Here is a 6,251-nt window from a genome sequence, read left to right as displayed (position 1 = left end):
AATAGCCTGGCTAGCTCCTGACTGATTTAGAGTTAGCTTGTTGTTTAATAGCCTGGCTAGCTCCTGACTGATTTAGAGTTAGCTTGTTGTTTAATAGCCTGTTGAACTGTTGAACTCCCATTGATAGTGACAGAATCACACACTGCTTCCCGGGCGAAGTCCATTTTTTTTGTCTTCTTGGTTATAGAAGGTTGTAGAGCAGCCTGTGAATGTCATAGACAAATCAAAGATATCCCGTATACGTCGAAGTCATGTCTTTCCCCTGGCATTTTACAGCTTGTTTCTATCATAAAGCATTGCGAACTAAAGCGTGGCAATACATCACTTCATATTGGTTTTGACAAATAAACAAGTTGTGGAGTGGGTAGAGTCTTGGCCCTTCACTGGCCAATCAGAAAGTTGCTCCATGGGTAAATACTGTATGTGACTGCTTCAAGTTGTCTTTTATGTATTGCCTTGGAATTAACTCAAATTCGAATGTTAGTCCGTTATGGTTTGTTAAATCTTTGAAAAAAAAAAGTTTTTATAACAACAGCAATAAATGAATGTAAAATGTAATGATATCATAAAACCTCTAGGATAAAAAAGACACTAGGCATAGCTGTTGAACCCGCCTTCTTTATAATAGGCCTGTACGGGTGCGTGTTGGTGGCAGAGAAGTCAGGCGCAGGAGATCGAACTTGGTATAAAACAGAGCCGTTTTAATAAGTGCTCAAAAACTCTGAAAACCAAAATATACAAAATAATACAAGTGGGTACAAAACCTGTCGCACACCAGAACATATCTTGCACCATGCTTACAAACAAACAATCACCGACAACGACAATGAGGGGGAACAGAGGGTTAAATACACAACATGTAATGGATGGGATTGGAACCAGGTGAGATACAAGACAAGACAAGACAAAACCAAAGGAAAATGAAAAGAGGATCAGCGATGGCTAGAAGGTCGGTGACTTCGACCGCCCGAACAAGGAGAGGGACCAACTTCGGCGGGAAGTCGTGACAGAGTGTAAAATTAAGATTCAATACACTGCATTTCAAACAGTCAGGAATGATCTAATGAAATCAGGACTTGTAAAATTATACCTAGGCTAAATATAAGCCTTCCACAACCACAAGACCCACTAATAATTACATTATTTTATCAAAATAGTTTAACCTGCTTTTTTCGGTTGTTGCAATAATCACTGATCTGGCTTTCAGGTCCGTCTATGGAAAATAAACTGAGGAAGTCGTGACAAGGCCTAAAACCCACAGAGAGAGGGGCTTGGGTTTTGAGCATACGAAATGGAAAACGAGCAATTGTTACCGGGAAATTACTTCTAAATTAGAAGCTCAGCGGGAATTCACAGAGGTTCTCATCTGTCATTTCATGACGGTCATGTAGCCTACATCACGGAGTCTTATTGTGACCATGTGTCCTGTTGGCGCTTTTAAGACACACTAGGAACTCTGGGAAAAAGGTAAAAAGTGGAAGTTCTAGAGCAGGGTTTCCTAAACACGGCACATGTCTCTATTATTCTGGTTGTGCATAATATATCCGCACGTCATAGGTACATGTAGGTAGTGGCAAAGTAGTTATGCATAGATAATAAACAGAGAGTAGCAGAAGCAGAAAAAAAGGGGAGCGGGGGGGGGGGTCAATGAAAATATTCCGGGAAGTAGCCATTTGATTAGCTGTTCAGCAGTCTGATGGCTTGGGGATAGAAGCTGTTCAGCAGTCTGATGGATTGGGGGTAGAAGCTGTTCAGCAGTCTGATGGCTTGAGGGTAGAAGCTGTTCAGCAGTCTGATGGCTTGGGGATAGAAGCTGTTCAGCAGTCTGATGGCTTGGGGGTAGAAGCTGTTCAGCAGTCTGACGGCTTGGGGATAGAAGCTGTTCAGCAGTCTGATGGCTTGGGGGTAGAAGTTGTTCAGCAGTCTGATGGCTTGGGGGTTGAAGCTGTTCAGCAGTCTGATGGCTTGGGGGTAGAAGCTGTTCAGCAGTCTGATGGCTTGAGGGTAGAAGCTGTTCAGCAGTCTGATGGCTTGGGGATAGAAGCTGTTCAGCAGTCTGATGGCTTGGGGGTAGAAGCTGTTCAGCAGTCTGATGGCTTGGGGATAGAAGCTGTTCAGCAGTCTGATGGCTTGGAGGTAGAAGCTGTTCAGCAGTCTGATGGCTTGGGGGTAGAAGCTGTTCAGCAGTCTGATGGCTTGGGGGTAGAAGTTGTTCAGCAGTCTGATGGCTTGGGGATAGAAGGTGTTCAGCAGTCTGATGGCTTGGTGGTAGAAGTTGTTCAGCAGTCTGATGGCTTGGGGGTTGAAGCTGTTCAGCAGTCTGATGGCTTGGGGGTAGAAGCTGTTCAGCAGTCTGATGGCTTGGGACCTAGACTCGGCACTCCGGTACTGCTTACCGTGCGGTAACAAGAGAGAACAGTCTATGACCAGGGTGGCTGGAGTCTTTGACAAATTTTAGGGCCTTCCTCTGACACCGCCTGGTATAGAGGTCCTGGATGGTAAGAAGCTTGGTCCCAGTGATGTACTGGGCCGTACGCACAACCCTCTGTAGATCCTTGCGAATGGAGGCCTGAGCATTCGCTATATCCGACGAGTGTCAGAGAGGGATTTTTTTCTCGTCTGGTAGGCTTGCGTCACTGGGCAGCTCGCGTCAGAGCCAGTGTAGTAGGCATAGATGTTAGTCCTGTATTGATGCTTTACCTGTTTGATGGTTCGTCGGAGGGTATAGCGGGATTTCTGATAAGTAACTTTTTTTGTAGTATATTCTAGCTGGTTTTCCTATACATTGGCAGAACAGAACGGCAGTAAACTTAAGGGGGGAGGGTTTCTCTTTGTTAACAAGCCCTGAATGCTGATTGGTTGACACCCGTGGTATATCAGACCGTATACCACGGGTTTGACAAAACGTTAGTTTTTATGGTTCTAATTACGTTGGTAACCAGTTTATAATAGCAATAAGGCACCATGGGAGTTTGTTGTATACGGCCAATATACCATGGCTAAGGGCCTTATTTCTTGATTATGTTCCTGCCCCCAACCATCCGCCGAAGAAAAAAATTGGCCCGCGGCTGAATCTAGTTACCAAGAGAGTTTTCATCTATATTTTTAGGTTGTTGCCTATTTACAACCACAAACCAAATGCTAGCACTAAGACCGGACTCAACCAGCTGTATAAGGCCATAAGCAAACAAGAAAACACAAATTCATAGGCGGCGCTCCTAGTGGCCAGCGATTTTAATGAAGGAAAATGTAAATCCTTCTTACCTAATGTCACCTGTGCAACTAGAGACAAAAAAACTCTAGATCATCTGTATTCCACACACAGAGACACATTCAAAGCTCTCCCTCGTCCTCCATTTGTCAAATCTGACCATAACTCTATCCTCCTCATTCCTGCTTACAAAAAAAATAAAACTCAAACAGGAAGTACCAGTGAAGCGCTCAATACTGGAAACTGGAAACACTTATCCCCCTCACTAGCTTTAAGCACCCGCTGTCAAAGCAGCTCACAGATTACTGCACCTGTACATAGCCCATCTATAATTTAGCCCAAACAACTACCTCTCCCCATACTGTATTTATTTATTTATTTATTTTGCTCCTTTGCACCCCATTATTTTTATTTCTACTTTGCACATTCTTCCACTGCAAATCTACCATTCCAGTGTTTTACTTGATATATTGTATTTACTTTGCCACCGTGGCCTTTTTTTGCCTTGACCTCCCTTATCTCACCTCATTTGCTCACATCGTATATAGACTTATTTTTCTACTGTATTATTGACTGTATGTTTGTTTTATTCCATGTGTAACTCTGTGTTGTTGTATGTGTCGAACTGCTTTGCTTTATCTTGGCCAGGTCGCAATTGTAAATGAGAACTTGTCCTCAACTTGCCTACCTGGTTAAATAAAGGTGTTCTCAACTAGCCTACCTGGTTAAATAAAGGTGTTCTCAACTAGCCTACCTGGTTAAATAAAGGTGAAATAAATAAATAAAAAAATAAAAAATACAGAAGTGGTCCAATGAAACAGATGCAACAGGACTGTTTCCCTAGCACAGACTCGAATATATTACGGGGACTCATCCAATGGGATTGAGGAGTTTACCACATCAGTCACTAGCTTCATTAAGTGCATCGAAAACGTTGTCCCCACAGTGACCAGTGACCAAACGTACATATCCCAACCAGAAGCCATTGATTACAAGCAACACTCGCATTGAGCTAAATGCTAGTGCAATCACTAACGGGCTACCACCCGGTTACTCAACCCTGCACCTTAGATGCTGCAGTCCCATGTACATAGACATGGAATCACTTTAATAATGGAACACTGGTCACTTTAATAATGGAATACTGGTCACTTTAATAATGGAACACTGGTCACTTTAATAATGGAACACTGGTCACTTTAATAATGGAACACTGGTCACTTTAATAATGGAACACTGGTCACTTTAATAATGGAACACTGGTCACTTTAATAATGTAAAACGAATTACTTTAATAATGGAACACTGGCCACTTTAATAATGGAACACTGGTCACTTTAATAATGGAACACTGGTCACTTTAATAATGGAACACTGGCCACTTTAATAATGGAACACTGGCCACTTTAATAATGGAACACTGGTCACTTTAATAATGGAACACTGGTCACTTTAATAATGGAACACTGGCCACTTTAATAATGGAACACTGGCCACTTTAATAATGGAACACTAGTCACTTTAATAATGGAAAACTAGTCACTTTAATAATGGAACACTGGTCACTTTAATAATGGAACACTGGTCACTTTAATAATGGAACACTGGTCACTTTAATAATGGAACACTGGTCACTTTAATAATGGAACACTGGTCACTTAAATAATGGAACACTGGGTCACTTTAATAATGGAACACTGGCCACTTTAATAATGGAACACTGGCCACTTTAATAATGGAACACTAGTCACTTTAATAATGGAACACTGGTCACTTTAATAATGGAACACTGGCCACTTTAATAATGGAACACTGGCCACTTTAATAATGGAACAGTAGTCACTTTAATAATGGAACACTGGTCACTTTAATAATGGAACACTGGTCACTTTAATAATGGAACACTGGTCACTTTAATAATGGAACACTGGTCAATTTAATAATGGAACACTGGTCACTTTAATAATGGAACACTGGTCACTTTAATAATGGAACACTGGTCACTTTAATAATGGAACACTGGTCACTTTAATAATGGAACACCGATCACTTTAATAATGGAACACTGGTCACTTTAATAATGGAACACTGGCCACTTTAATAATGGAACACTGGTCACTTTAATAATGGAACACTGGCCACTTTAATAATGGAACACTGGTCACTTTAATAATGGAACACTGGTCACTTTAATAATGGAACACTGGTCACTTTAATAATGGAACACTGGTCACTTTAATAATGGAACACTGGTCACTTTAATAATGGAACACTGGTCACTTTAATAATGGAACACTGGTCACTTTAATAATGGAACACTGGTCACTTTAATAATGGAACACTAGTCACTTTAATAATGGAACACTGGTCACTTTAATAATGGAACACTGGCCACTTTAATAATGGAACACTGGTCACTTTAATAATGGAACACTAGTCACTTTAATAATGGAACACTGGTCACTTTAATAATGTTTACATACTGCTTTACTCATCTCATATGTATATACTGTATTCTGTTCTACTGTATTTACTCATCTCATATGTATATACTGTATTCTGTTCTACTGTATTTACTCATCTCATCTGTATATACTGTATTCTATTCTACTGTATTTACTCATCTCATCTGTATATACTGTATTCTACTGTATTTACTCATCTCATCTGTATATACTGTATTCTGTTCTACTGTATTTACTCATCTCATATGTATATACTGTATTCTGTTTTACTGTATTTACTCATCTCATATGTATATACTGTATTCTGTTCTACTGTATTTACTCATCTCATATCTATATACTGTATTCTATTCTACTGTATTTACTCATCTCATATGTATATACTATATTCTGTTCTACTGTATTTACTCATCTCATATGTATATACTGTATTCTGTTCTACTGTATTTTAGTCTATGCCACTCTGACAATGCTCATCCATTTTTATATTTCTAAATTTAATTCGTTTACTTTTAGATGTGTGTATTGTTGTAAAATGTTAGATACTACTGCACTGTTGGAGCTAGGAACACAAG

Source organism: Oncorhynchus clarkii, chromosome 22 (genome assembly GCF_045791955.1).
Source record: "Oncorhynchus clarkii lewisi isolate Uvic-CL-2024 chromosome 22, UVic_Ocla_1.0, whole genome shotgun sequence".
NCBI lineage: Eukaryota > Metazoa > Chordata > Actinopteri > Salmoniformes > Salmonidae > Oncorhynchus > Oncorhynchus clarkii.
Note: the sequence above shows the minus strand (reverse complement) of the source record.